The sequence below is a fragment of the Moschus berezovskii genome, chromosome 23 (genome assembly GCF_049115385.1).
Source record: "Moschus berezovskii isolate FMDL1 chromosome 23, NW_MosBer_1.0, whole genome shotgun sequence".
Taxonomy (NCBI): Eukaryota; Metazoa; Chordata; class Mammalia; order Artiodactyla; family Moschidae; genus Moschus; species Moschus berezovskii.
Genome location: NC_142482.1, coordinates 28,468,473 through 28,484,187, shown reverse-complemented (window position 1 = coordinate 28,484,187; position 15,715 = coordinate 28,468,473).

Sequence of the window (15,715 nt, the reverse complement as noted above, 5' to 3'; positions counted from 1 at the left end):
AGACATCCTTGGACTGCGAGGAGATTCAACCAGTCCATCCTAAAGGAAATCAGTCCTGAATATTCATTGGAAGGACTGATGCTGAAGCTGAAACTCCAATGCTTTAGCCACCTGATGGGAAGAACTGACTCACTGGAAAAGACCCTGATGCTGGGAAAGATTGAAGGCGGGAGGAGAAGGGGACGACAGAGGATGAGATGGTTGGATGGCATCACCAACTCAATGGACATGAGTTTGAGTAAACTGTGGAAGGATGGACAGACAGGGAGGCCTGGGGTGCTGCAGTCCATGGGGTTGCAGAGTCGGACACGACTGAGTGGCTGAACTGAACTGAACTGAAGTTGGTGAAGTCCATGAGCAAGGCTGCTGCCGAGAAAGTCACTAGGGAGTGGGGGACCAGATGACTCAGCAGAAAAATTCAGGTATTTAAAAAACACGGGACAAGACAAGCACAACGTTTTTGCAGTCTCCATCTGGTCCCCGAGTTGACCAGTGATGTCAAATCATGTCAGTTCCATTCCTAGAAGGTCTCACCTATTCATCCTGTCCTCTCAAGTCTTTCTGTTGTTTCAGGAAGATAGACCCTATCTCTTTCCCTTATGCTTAAACTGGGATGGATTTTTTTTTTTTACAAAGACAAAAGCAAAACAAATCTGTATTAAAGTCATACCCCTAAATTAAAATCATTGACTTAAAGTCACTTTAGTTTTTATTAAATCTAATGACAATCGCCATTGCAGTGAGGGCATATTCACCAATTAGTGTAATGACCATATATTTTTAATGAAGATCAACTCTGGAAAAGCAATAAAATTGCATAGCAGTCAAGTACTCAGAGTTTATTAAGTTTCATTTATAATCAGTTATGTTAAATACAACAGTACAGTATTAGATGCATGTGTGAGTGCTCAGTCCCTCAGTTGTGTCTGACTCTTTGCAGCCCCATGGACTGTAGGCTCCTCTGTCCATGGAACCTTCCAGACAAGAATACTGGAGTGGTTGATAGAAAACAACAAAATTCTGTAAAGAAATTATCCTTGAATAAAAAAATTAATTAATTTTAAAAAGAATACTGGAGTGGATCACCATTTCCTTCTCCAGGGGATCTTCCAGGAATCCAACCTGTGGCTCCTGCATTGACAGGCAGATTCTTTACCACTAAGCCACCTGGGAAGCTCCCACGATATTATGTGAGTATTGTATAGTTATCAAAGTGTCACTCCAGAGTCTCAACCACAAAACAACAGGAGAAAATGGTCAATTTACTTAAAAGTTTTAATACTAAAGTTCTGACTGCCATGCAAGAGTCATTATTTAACAACAAAAAATAGTTGTGTTAATCAGGCAGAAATAAACAAAAACAGTTAGATGTAAAGATTCAACTTCCTGCAGCTAATGTTACTTCTTAGTAATACAATGTTTTAGAAACATCATGGAATTACTGTAGCACCACAGAAACTAGACAGTTAAATTACATTTAATTCAAAAGTTTTATTGCCCACTCACACTATTGGACTATTTTCTTCGCTTATAGAGAAAGTAAATTGGCTATTACAATCAGATGAATGGTCCATTATTTGCCATCTTTAAGTTTCAAAGAAGGACAGGGATGGACTTCCCTGGTGGTAGAGTGGATAGGAATCCACCTGCCAATGCAGGGCACATGGGTTCAATCCATGGTCTGGGAAGATTCCACATGCCGAAGAGTAACTAAGCCCGTCCACCACAACTGAGCCCGTGTGCCTAGAGCCCATGCTCCAGAACAGGAGAGGCCACCACATCGCGAAGCTGGTGCCCTGCAACTAGAGAAAGCCCCCAGGCAGCAGCGAAGACCCAGTGCAGCCAAAAAGAAATATATACATAGAAAAGGAAGGGCTTGGACAATATGACACAAAAGCCATGTTCGATTCAACTGAAAAAATATTTGAGCATCCACTACACACCTTTGCCACGTTAGGCGCTGAGAGCACAAAGGTAAGCAAGTTAAGTGTGTGCTCTTCCTTGATGGAGGTTACAGCCTAGTTGAAGATCAGATAAATGAAAGAACAATCATGAGAGAGAAACCCTGAGAGCTCCAGTAGGGTCGTGCCCTATTACTATAACTTCTCCTGGTTAGAAGGAACTTAAGTAAGTCTTCTATATTAACCACCAACCCAGGGTCTGAGTTCCCTGGACGACAACACTGCCCACTACCTACTCAGATCTGCAGCAGTCACAGAAGGAAGCAGTTACTCTTCAAAGGCCTGCCTTCCAAATTTTCAGATACTGTACACTCTGAACCTTGAGGACGGACAAGAACAAGCAAACAATTTGAAACCATTTCCTCACCTGGTAACCACACTCAGTATTCTATGCAAGCATTTAAGTACTTTATTACAAAATATTTTTTAGTTTGTATTTATCTCACCAAGAAAGCTATACATAATTTTTGGAACTGATAACAAGGTAGATGTTTGATTCTGAGATGATAGAGCAATGGATTTTCAAAACAATTCATTCATGTACAGGCATCAAAAATGAAAATTTCCTTCTTTCTTTTGATCCCAATGTTTCAGTTTTCTTCAGGGAGCAGCCACCCTTAACCTGTTTCCTTTGTATTTTTTTGGTCTGTGCAGTAATTTATGTGCAATATACTTTTCTATCCTCCCACCCCGGTAGAAGCACGCTATGTGTATACCTGGGCATTGCCTTTGTCCTTAACATTATATTGGAGATCTTCCCACATGAGTGTGTAGCCACCTCATTCTCTTTAACTGCTGTACGTTGTTCTGTGATGTGGAATGCGTCATACTTATTTAACCAGTCTCCAACTGATGAACGTTTAGGTTGTTTGCAATCTTTATACTCTTTATAATGAGTATCCTTATACATGAATTATTTAGCATGTGTGCAGTGGGTATTAAGCAATAGGCTCAGTACCTCCAGATGGAATTGCTGGATCAATAGGTTATAAAACATTTATTATGTTGATTTGTTGTTGCTGAGTTACTAAGTCGTGTCTGACTCTTTTCGACCCCATGGACTGCAGCATGCCAGGCTCCCTGGTCCTTTACATCTCCTGGAGTTTGTTCAAATTCATGTTCATTGAGGCTGTGATGCTATTTAACCATTTCTTCCTCTGCCAACTTCTATGTTGACTGATATTATCAAATTGCCTTCTGAAGAGGTTTATCAATATACACGCTCACTATCAAAGATCGAGAGTGCTATTTCTTGGCATCTTTACCGACACACTGTGCTATCAAATTTTTGGATCTTTGCCAATCTGAAAGTTACAAAATGTTATCTTCCTGTAGTAGTAATTCTCTCCTAATTTGTCTCCCCAGCTCTAGTTTCTAAACCATTCTGCATGCAGTTGCCAAATTCGTTTTCTTAAAGCATGTCACTCCTGGTCTAAAACCTTCTGAGATTCCCAGAGCCTGCTAGACTCTCTGGCCTGGAAGTCAAGTACCTTCACCACCGGTTTTTAGCCTACTGTTCCTACACGATATTTTACTGTTTCATCACACACACTTCATGCTCCAACTAGTCTGAACTAATACCCATTAATCAAACACACTGTATCAGTGAGGGGCCTGGCAGGAAACAGATGGCATACTTGAAACGGATAATTTGAGAAGAGCCTAACACAGGAGCTATTTACAAAGCCATGGGCAGAGTTTAGGGAAAGTAATAAGAGATAGTGCATCACCTGTTATCACTCCTATGGGCTGAAGGGACTAAACTTTTCCCTGAACCTAGAAAGAGAGCACACTACTGGACAGAACGGTGGCCTTCAGTAGATGGATGCAGCCAATCTGCTGTGACCTGTAGGTGGGAGAACATGAACTTCCAAACTCTCTCCCATGATGCCTTCCACTGGCTGAGCCCAATTAAAATTTTAGGGCGAGGAGGTCGGTTGATGCAGTCCCTCTGGGTCAACTCCCAGAACACAGAGCTCCAGGGTGGTGGAAAGTGAAGGTTAGATTTGGAGGAACAGGTGGAATATATTTGGTAAAAACACATTCTGCCGTTCTTCCTGGCCTTTTCTCAAGTAGTTCCCATACAGCTTGAGTCCATGAGCACTTGCCAAAATTTTGCACAAACCAATTGCCACCTCCTCTGGGAAGTCTTCTAGGATTTCTCTCAGTCTCTTTGAAAACAAAGAATGATATTTTGAGACAATAAGAGCAAGAAAAAATAAATAAACAAATGAGTCAGTTTCTGAGGCCAGACTGCATTCTCCAGTAGGGGCAATGTTTGAGGGAAAGAAAAAGATGTGAAGAAAGGGACAAGTGTAGGCCAATTCGGTCGATATTCCTGTGATAACAGAACTTTAGAAGACCTGGGAGCATGATCAGATAAGATACAGAGGATGAGGTCCAGCAATAATTTCAGCAGTCATTGTCTCTTTTAAGAAGTTTAAGAAAAGATATCAAAGGAAAAACTTCTCAGAAAGACCAAAGAATGACCTCCACAGGAAAAGAACAAGTGAAGCTTCCAGTGCCAATATAAAAGTACAAGACTTACACTGAAGTTGGCTGTAATCTTTGAGGAGAAGAAAATGGAGGAGGGAGGAAAAGCGGAGGGCCATTCACACACATCGCATTGGTTATGGAAACTTCCAAGAAGGAAGCCTGGGATGGTGAAAGATTTTTAAGGTCCTTGAGCAATCAGAAAGCTTATGGACATTCACCAAGAACATTACACTGAAGCTGTAGTTTCAGAAACATTAGCAAACCCAGCTTGCACATAAGACTTCCTCAAAAAGAATATCAACAACTTATATAATACAGACTGGTTCCAAATAGGAAAAGGAGTATGTCAGGTTGTATATTGTCACCCTGGTTATTTAACTTATATGCAGAGTACATCATGAGGAACGCTGGGCTGGAAGAAGCACAAGCTGGAATCAAGATTACCGGGAGAAATATCAATAACCTCAGATATGCAGATTACACCACCCTTATGGCAGAAAGTGAAGAGGAACTCAAAAACCTCTTGATGAAAGTGAAAGAGGAGAGTGAAAAGGTTGGCTTGAAGCACAACATTCAGAAAACAAAGATCATGGCATCTGGTCCCATCACTTCATGGGAAATAGATAGGGAAACAGTGGAAACAGTGTCAGACTTTATTTTTTTGGGCTCCAAAATCACTGCAGATGCTGATTGCAGCCATGAAATTAAAAGACACTTACTCCTTGGAAGGAAAGTTATGACCAATCTAGATAGCATATTAAAAAGCAGAGACATTACTTTGCCAACCAAGGTCTGTCTAGTCAAGGCAATGGTTTTTCCCGTGGTCATGTATGGTTGTGAGAGTTGGACTGTGAAGAAAGCTGATCGCCGAAAAATTGATGCTTTTGAACTGTGGTGCTAGAGAAGACTCTTGAGAGTCCCTTGGACTGCAAGGAGATCCAACCAGTCCATTCTAAAGGAGATCAATCCTGGATGTTCATTGGAAGGACTGAGGCTAAAGCTGAAACGCCAATACTTTGGCCACCTAATGCGACGAGCTGACTCACTGGAAAAGACTCTGATGCTGGGAGGGATTGGGGGCGGGACGAGAAGGGGACGACAGAGAATGAGATGGCTGGATGGCATCACCGACTTGATAGACATGAGTTTGAGTGAACTTTGGGAGTTGGTGATGGACAGGGAGGCCTGGCGTGCTGTGATTCATGGGGTTGCAAAGAGTCGGACACGACTGAGTGACTGAACTGAACTGAACTGAACTAATATAATACATACCTGCTTTGTGTTCCTTGTATATTTGTATTTTATTTTCATTTCTTTTCATCTTCAGTTTTGGCATTTTTATGGTAGGAAATGTGTTTCCTGCACTTGAAATATGAATGAGACCTGAAGTAGCCTGACTTGTGACTGACAGTAAGGAACCAATCAATCTGTTCAGTCCAGTAGCTCCGTCCCCAGGGGGCTTAATAAAAAGTGCTGGGACTTCCTGATGGTCCAGTGGTTAAGAATCCACCTTGAAGTGCAGGGAACTCAGGTTCGATCCCTGGTTGGGAAACTAAGATCCCACATGCTGCAGAGCAAGTAAGCCCCTGAATGCAACTACTGCGCCTGCACACCACAACTGGGGAGTTTGTCAGCTGCGATGAAAGGTCTCACGTGACACAAGGAAGAGCCTGTGTGCTGCAACCAAGACTTTGTGCAGCTAAATCAATCAATAAACATTTGAAAGCACTGCTTGCAACTCACAGAGACAGAGAACAAACCGGTGGTAACCAGTGGGGAAAGTCAAGGGGGCAGGGAATTACAAGGTACACACGATAAAATATAAACTAAGGGCTTCCCTGGTGGCTCAGATGGTAAAGAATCTGCCTGCAGTGTGGGAGACTTGGGTTCAATCCCTGGGTTGGGAAGATCCCCTGGAGGAGGGCATGGCAACCCACCCCAGTATTCTTGCCTGGAGAATCCCCATGGACAGAGGGCCCTGGTGGGCTGCAGTCCATGGGGTCACAGAGTCGAACATGACTGAGCGACTAAGCACAGCACAAGCAACAAGGATATACTGTACAAAATGGGGAATGTAGCAAAGCTTAAAAATGACTATACACAGAGTATAATCTTTAAAAAAACAAGTAAAAAGCACTGCTTGTGATTTCTCTTGCCAGAAATTTTCTTCTAAGAGCACTTTCTATTATTTTAAATAATATCAGGGTAACAAGGGGCCACCGACCGCTCGTATTCCTTGGACTTTTCATTCCTTGGTATCCCAGTAGACTTTCAACTGCCAGGATTTGGTCCCTAGGGTTCTGGTTCCCAGAGCTGTTGGAAGTCAAGTTGCTGTCCTGGTGTGGCAGGCTGGAAGAGCTAAAGCACTGCCCCCTGGGACCAATTAAATGGTGGTCAGGAGTCCGTGAAGGGGATAATTCTGAGGTGTGTTTCCTGGGGGAGTTCCTCAGGGTGGAAGCCAGCTTCATAGCACGCTCTTTATTAGCCCTCCTTCCTGTATTACTTCTCAATTCCCTACTGGCGTTACCTGAACTTTGCTGTGGTTTTTCACATACAGCTTTCATTATGGTGAGGTAGCTTCCTTCTATTCCTGGTTTGCTGAGTGTTTTTATCAAACATGCCTATGTTTGATCAGAATTTCAGAAATAAAGAGCTGTACCATCCAGTACAGCAGCCACTAGTTGAGTGTGACTACAGAGCATTTGAAATGGACTAGTCACAGCTGAGACGCGCCATGGGTACATAGTGAACAGCAGCTCTGGAAGACTGAATATGAAAAAACATAAAGTAACTTATTAATATAGTTTATTAATAACATGTTGAAATGATACTATTTTGAAAATGTTATATTCAGTTCAGTTCAGTTCAGTTCAGTCACTCAGTCGTGTCCGACTCTCCGCGACCCCATGAATCACAGCACGCCAGGCCTCCCTGTCCATCACCAACTCCCGGAGTTCACTCAAACTCATGTCCATCGAGTCAGTGATGCCATCCAGCCATCTCATTCTCTGTTGTCCCCTTCTCCTCCCGCCCCCAATCCCTTCCAGCATTAGAGTCTTTTCCAGTGAGTCAGCTCGTCGCATTAGGTGGCCAAAGTATTGGCGTTTCAGCTTTAGCATCAGTCCTTCCAATGAACACCCAGGATTGATCTCCTTTAGAATGGACTGGTTGGATCTCCTTGCAGTCCAAGGGACTCTCAAGAGTCTTCTCTAGCACCACAGTTCAAAAGCATCAATTTTTCGGCGATCAGCTTTCTTCACAGTCCAACTCTCACATCCATACATGACCACGGGAAAAACCATAGCTTTGACTAGACGGACCTTGGTTGGCAAAGTAATGTCTCTGCTTTTTAATATGCTATCTAGGTTGGTCATAACTTTCCTTCCAAAGGGTAAGCGTCTTTTAATTTTCTGGTTGCAATCAGCATCCTCAGTGATTTTGAAGCCCCAAAAAAATAAAGTCTGACACTGTTTCCACTGTTTCCCCATCTATTTCCCATGAAGTGATGGGACCAGATGCCATGATCTTTGTTTTCTGAATGTTGAGCTTCAAGCCAACTTTTTCACTCTCCTCTTTCACTTTCATCAAGAGGCTTTTGAGTTCCTCTTCACTTTCTGCCATAAGGGTGGTGTAATCTGCATATCTGAGGTTATTGATATTTCTCCCAGCGATCTTGATTCCAGCTCGTGCTTCTTCCAGCCCAGCGTTCCTCATGATGTACTCTGCATATAAGTTAAATAAGCAGGGTGACAAAAAACAAACTTGACGTACTCCTTTTCCTATTTGGAACCAGTCTGTTGTACAGTTCTGACTGTTGCTTTCTGACCTGCATACAGGTTTCTCAAGAGGCAGCTCAGGTGGTCTGCTATGCCCATCTCTTTCAGAATATTCCACAGTTTATTGTGATCCACACAGTCAAAGGCTTTGGCATAGTCAATGAAGCAGAAATAGATGTTTTTCTGGAACTCTCTTGCTTTCTCCATGATCCAGCGGATGTTGGCAATTTGATCTCTGCTACCTCTGCCTTTTCTAAAACCTGCTTGAACATCTGGGAGTTCATGGTTCACATATTGCTGAAGCCTGGCTTGGAGAATTTTGAGCATGACTTTACTAGCGTGTGAGATGAGTGCAATTGTGCAGTAGTTTGAGCATTCTTTGGCATTGCCTTTCTTTGGGATTGGAATGAAGACTGACCTTTTTCAGTCCTGTGGCCACTGCTAAGTTTTCCAAATTTGCTGGCATATTGAGTGCAGCACTTTCACGGCATCATCTTTCAGGATTTGAAATAGCTCAACTGGAATTCTATCACCTCCACTAGCTTTGTTCGTAGTGATGCTTTTTAAGGCCCATTTGACGTCACATTCCAAGATGTCTGACTCTAGGTCAGTGATCACGTTATCGTGATTATCTTGGTCGGGAAGATCTTTTTTGCACAGTTCTTCTGTGTATTCTTGCCACCTCATCTCAATATCTTCTGCTTCTGTTAGGTCCATACCATTTCTGTCCTTTATCGAGCCCATCTTTGCATGAAATGTTCCCTTGGAATCTCTAATTTTCTTGAAGAGATCTCTTGTTTTTCCTATTCTGCTGTTTTCCTCTATTTCTTTGCATTGATCGCTGAGGAAGGCTTTCTTATCTCTCCTTGCTATTCTTTGGAACTCTGCATTCAGATGCTTATATCTTTCCTTTTCTCCTTTGCTTTTCGCTTCTCTTCTTTTCACAGCTATTTGTAAGGCCTCCTCAGACAGCCATTTTGCTTTTTTGCATTTCTTTTCCATGGGGATGGTCTTGGTCCCTGTCTCCTGTACAATGTCATGAACCTCCATCCAGAGTTCATCAGGCAGTCTATCTATCACATCTAGTTCCTTAAATCTATTTCTCACGTCCACTGTATAATCATAAGGGATTTGATTTAGGTCCTATCTGAATGGTCTAGTGGTTTTCCCTACTTTCTTCAATTTAAGTCTGAATTTGGCAATAAGGAGTTAATGATCTGAGCCACAGTCAGCTCCTGGTCTTATTTTTGCTAACTGTATACAGCTTCTCCATCTTTGGCTGCAAAGAATATAATCAATCTGATTTCAGTGTTGACCATCTGGTGATGTCCATGTGTAGAGTCTTCTCTTGTATTGTTGGAAGAGGGTGTTTGCTATGACCAGTGCGTTCTCTTGACAAAACTCTATTAGCCTTTGCCCTGCTTCATTCCGTGCTCCAAGGCCAAATTTGCCTGTTTCTCCAGGTGCTTCTTGACTTCCTACTTTTGCATTCCAGTCCCCTATAATGTAAAGGACATCTTTTTTGGGTGTTAGTTCTAAAAGGTCTTGTAGGTCTTCATAGAACCATTCAACTTCGGCTTCTTCAGCTTTACTGGTTGAGGCATAGGCTTGGATTACTGTAATATTGAATGGTTTGCCTTGGAAACGAACAGAAATCATTCTGTCGTTTTTAAGATTGCATCCAGCTTTTCTCCAGGTTATTTATCTGTAACTCCATTTTGCTTTCAAGATTTTGAATCATTTTCACCATCAAAATTTGAAATTCTTTATCAGAACACTGGATTCTTATATTCCACTTGGTCGTGGAGTATCTCTTCCCAGCTGCTCCAGCAAGGTGCAGCCACTGTACCTTACCTTGGACGAGGGGTATCTCCTCAAGGCCGCCCCTCCTGCTTTGAATGTGGATCAGCTCCTCTCGGCCCTCCAGTGCCCAAGCAGCCACCGCCTCCTGGACGTGGTACAGCTCCTCTCGGCCACCGCCCTAACCCTGGGCGCGGGGCAGCTCCTCTCAGCCACGATTCTGCACGTGGTCGGTTGCGCCGGAGCCGGGCGTCTCCCGCGTCTGCGCCGCCTGAGCCGGGCGTCTCCTGCGTCTGCGCCGCTGGAGCCGGGCGTCTCTCGCAGGGCAATGTGTTTAGTCTTCCAACATCCACCTGCGTAGCTTGGTGTGCCTAGGCACCTTGGTTAATATCCCAGATCTGCCTCTGTCAGCTGGAGACTTCATTCTGTTCCTGAACAGTTTTTCCATCTGTAAAACAGAATAGCTCACAGGGTTACTACCAGGATGGGGTGAACTGGCCCGCATCTGATGGGCTGACCCTTGGCAAGATGTTCCTGGCTAGATCCTTCCCGTCAGTCTTTGAAACACTTTAGCTGAGGGCACAGCAAACCCCAGGAAGTAGAAAAGACCCTGGTGAATCCATTCACATTGTGTTGTTCCTGAATGGTGACCCCCACAACTGGCTGCATGAACACCAAAGTTCACTACTCCCAGCTGTGGGCAGGTGGAGCAAGTCCTAAGAAGAATAGTGACAAGGAGGGTGAGACTGACAACTGCCCTGTGAACTGACTGGATTCCCAGAATCCGCAGCACCCCTTTCCCTGAGAGGAGAGAGGGGAGGTCAGTTGACATCACTCCAGCATCCAGGAGCAGACAACTCTCTTAGCAGCAGTCCAGCCATCATGATACAGGAGAACTGGAGAAGAAGAGGAAATTATCGAAGTCCCTGTCAGCTCCAACCCCTTCAAAGAATCACAAAGCTGCCTTCTTATAAGGACCCTGGTATGACTTCATCTGGGCTTCCCTAGTGGCTCAGCGCTAAAGAATCCACCTGCAATGCAGGAGCAGCAGAAGACACGGGTTTGATCCCTGGGTCGCGGAGATTCCCCTGGAGTAGGGCATGGCAACCCACTCCAGTGTTCTTGCCTGGAGAATTCCATGGACGGGGGAGCCTGGCGGGCTGCAGTCCATGGGGTTGCAAAAACTAGGATACGACTGAGGCGACTTGGCACGCACGCATGCATGACCATCTTAACCGATTAAATCTGCAAATATCTGATTTTCAAATAAGCTCACATTCTAAGGTGCTGGGCAGGTATCAAGTCTAGGGGGCACCATTCAACCAAGTACAGAATCTATGGGAACAAATCAGAAATAGTGAGCTGCAGCCCAGAACTTCTTCTGCTCAGATCTGCTGCTGCTGCTAAGTCGCTTCAGTCATGTCCGACTCTGCGCGACCCCATGGACAGCAGCCCGCCAGGCTGCCCCGTCCCTGGGATTCTCCAGGCAAGAACGCTGGAGTGGGTTGCCATTTCCTTCTCCAGATCAGAACAGCCCAAAATTTCTTTTTACACTGTACAAAAAACGGTACAAAATAAAGCAAACTATTTCTAAAAAAAAAAAAAAAAGATTGCATCCAAGTACTGCATTTCGGACTCTTTTGTTGACCATGATGGCTACTCCATTTCTTCTAAGGGATTCCTGCCCACAGTAGTAGATATAATGGTCATCTGAGTTCAATTCACCCATTCCAGTCCATTTTAGTTCACTGATTCCTAGAATGTTTATGTTCACTCTTGCCATCTCCTGTTTGACCACTTCCAATTTGCCTTGATTCATGGACCTAACATTCCAGGTTCCTATGCAATATTGCTCTTTACAGCATCGCACCTTGCTTCTATCACCAGTCACATCCACAACTGGGTATTGGTTTTGCTTTGGCTCCATCCCTTCATTCCTTCTAGAGTTATTTCTCCACTGATCACCAGTAGCATACTGGGCACCTACCGACCTGGGGAATTCCTCATTCAGTATCCTATCATTTTGCCCTTTGATACTGTTCATGGGGTTCTCAAGGCAAGAATACTGAAGTGGTTTGCCATTCCCTTCTCCAGTGGACCACATTTGGCTGTGGTCCATGTGATCAGATAAACTAGTTTTCTGTGATTATGATTTCAGTGTGTCTGCCCTCTGATGCCCCCTCGCAATACCTACCGTCTTATTTGGGTTTCTCTTACCTTGGTCGTGTGATATCTCTTCACAGCTGCTCCAGCAAAGCGCAGCCGCTGCACCTTACCTTGGAGGAGGGCTATCTCCTCAGGGCCGCCCCCTCCTGACCTTGAAGGTGGAGTAGCTCCTCTCGGCCCTCCTGCGCCCGCGCAGCCACTGCCTATTGGACGTGGGGTAGCTTCTCTCGGCCGCTGGCCCTGGCCTCGGGCGTGGGGTAGCTCCTTTCGGCCGCGCTTCTGTGTGTGGTCGGTTGCGCCGGAGCCGGCGTCTCTCGTGTCTGCTATATTGCATACTTTCAAATTCAAAATAATTCAAATTAATTCTACCTTTTTTTTTTTTTTTTACTGGGTACAAGAGCATCTAAAATGTGGCTTGCTTTATATTTCTATTGAACAGTGCTCCTCTACAGCAGGCATTATAGCTGGTGGGTGAAACCTGGCCTGTCATCTGTTTTTGCAAATAAAGTTATATTGGAAAATAACCATGCTCACTAGTTTACATATGGTCTGTGGCTGCTTTCACACTACAAAGGCAGAAGTGAGTAGTTAGCTGGCTGTCACAGAGGGACATGCAGAGGGATATTTTCTTTCTATTTAACTCTTTCTAAAACTATTCTTTCATAATAGTTCTTATGGTCTTGCTTTGTTTGCTCTTATCAAATCAGAGCTTGTGTTCACTATGGAGTTTTCAAGTTTAAGCTGGTTCCAATGGTCCTGCTTGGTAATTTTTAAAAAAAATTTTATTTATTTTTGGCTGTGCTGGGTCTTTGCTGCTTTCACGCAGGCTTTCTCCAGTTGCAGTGATCAGTGGGTATTCTTTGTTGGGGTGCACAGGCAGTGGCTTCTCTTGTTGTGGAGCACAGGCTCTAGGCACTTGGGCTTCACTAGTTGCAGCTTACAGGCTCAATAGTTTCGCCTTGTGGGCCCTAGAGGAGGGACTCAGTAGTAAGCGTTGCCCAGGCTAAGTTGATCTGCAGCATGTAGAATCTACCTGGACGAGGTATCAAACCCATGATCCCTACATTGGCTGGCAGACTTTTATCCACTGTGCCACCAGGAAAGTCCCCTGTTTGGTCTTCATTCTGAAAAGAGTAACCGGGGCAATCTCTGAAAGAGGGAGGGCAAAGATTCATTAGAAAAGATTTTTGTTGCTTTGCAATTCCATCCTTTATGTAGTAAATGAACATTATTCTTTATGCTCTTTATGTATGATATATTTAATAAGAAGAAAGAAAAGAAGAAGGAAGGGACAAGGAAAAAGAGCTCAGAGTAAAAAGTCAGAATGATAAGGGAGATAGGTTAAGAAAACAAGAATCAGTTAATTCCTCAAAGAGCCAAGGTGTGCTTCATTCTTCCTTGGGTAGGAAATGCAGGGAGAAGATCTCTTGGGTTCTTCTTCCTTTTATTTTTTTCCCTTTAATTGTATAAATTCATTATTTTCATTCCATTAAAGGACACAGTAAGGAAGAAAAACTAATCACTCCTAATTCAATTAACCTACGCTATTCTTTTTATAATAGATTTACAGTCTAGACTTACATCCATTGGTCCAGTGGGAAAGATAGCCAGCTTTCCCCATCCTCTTCCAGAGATGCCTCTTTCCTCCACATTTTGCTTTTCTTGGCTCGTTCCTCATCACATCCTGCCTTGCTTCCTACTGAAAAGAATGGCCAGGAACATGTCCAACGTGTCGTTTTTCTCTTGCCTTTCTATGTAATTTAACATCCTGAGTGATTCTAGCCTGAGAGCGGAAATCTCTCTCTTCCATCCACTGAAGTCATTCTCTTTTTGGCCACTAGGGGGCAACCACTGACTTGCGGCTACTCCACGGCGCCCCTCCTCAGGGAGTAACCTTGGGGTCACCTGAGGAGAAAAAGGTCTTTGACTAATTGGTTTATCCCTGCAGAGCTATTTTAAACTTTTGCTTCTATTTTCAGTGTCAAATCTTTCTTCTCCTTCCCGTTGATTTTCTCATATGCATATGTGCTCCTAATAGATTCTCATAGCTTCAGAATCATCCACATCCCTTTTCTTTGGGAACAATTGTCCTCAGATTTTGTGCATATGGGGTATGAGTATGCTCATATTTCTGGTTGTCCGAATGTCCTCTCAGGCGGAGGGAGAACTTTGCAGCACATTCTATTCAGTGTCTCTGATGATGAAGGGTTGAAATCCTTTGAGGGTCCAAAGCTATATAGAAGCTGAATCTTAGCTGTGAGAAGTGGTCTGACAATAAAATAACAAGGCTGATTTCCCCATAAGGCTCAGAACCTGGTCTCAGAGATCAGTCCCAAATTGGAGCTCAAACTTGGGTCCAGCAATGGAACAACTGTTTTGTTTGCTGAGATGACTACATTGGAAGAGAAAAAACAAAAATCATGTCTCATTGCTTTGTTCTCACACCTCATCTTCGTGTAGAGAAATACTACTTTGATTTTTCCTTAGTGACTCAAAGAGGAGATCTTAAAGAGTGTGTAGGTGGTGAATCTAGTAGAATCAACAAAGAAGGGAGCAAGGGAGATTCCAGGTTGGAGATCTGACCTTCCTACTGCCTGGAGCTCATGCGCCTCTTATTCTAATCACGGAAACTTCCTTAGTGTTCAGTGGACAGGAATTTGAGGACAAGATGGGTTTGTTCTTAAAACTCCTTGTACTTACGCATAGACTGTTTTGAGAAGTCGAATTGCATTATCATTGGGAATATGCACTTAAAATTTTAATACAGATAGATAAATTACTCTCTCCAATGGTTGCAGAAACTTACAGTCTAAAGTAAATATTCCAATTAAAAAGTGGGCAAAAGTGCTAGACAGACATTCACCAAAGAAGATACACAGATAACACATAAACACATGAAAAGATGCTTTGCTTCATACGCCATTGGGAAATGAGAATTAAAACTAGCGAGATGCCACAACACACCTATTAAAATGGCTAAAATCCAGAACACTAACAACACCAAAAGCAGCTAGGGTGTGGAGCAATAGGAACTCTCATTCATTGCTGGTGGGGATGCAAAATAGTCCAGCTACTTCAGAAGATAATTTGGCAGAAACATAGTCTCACCCTATGATCCAGCGATTGCACTCCTAGGTATTTATCCAAATGAGTTGAAAACTATGTCCACGCAAAAACTTGCAGAGCAGAGTTTTGGTAGTAGCTTTATTTATAATTGCCCCAAATTGGAAGCAATCAAGTTGCCCTTTAATAGGTGAATTGATAAACACACCATGGTACATTCATATTAATGGAATATTATTCACTGATAATTAGAAATGAGCTATTACCAATGAGTATTCATTGGAAGGACTGATGATGAAGTTGAAGCTTCAGTACTCTAGCCACCTGATGTGAAGAGCCGACTCACCGGGAAAAAACTCTGATGGTTGCAAAGATTGAAGGCAAATGAGAAGGGGACGGCAGAGGATGAGATGGTTAGATAGCATCACCAACTTAATGGATATGAATTTGAGC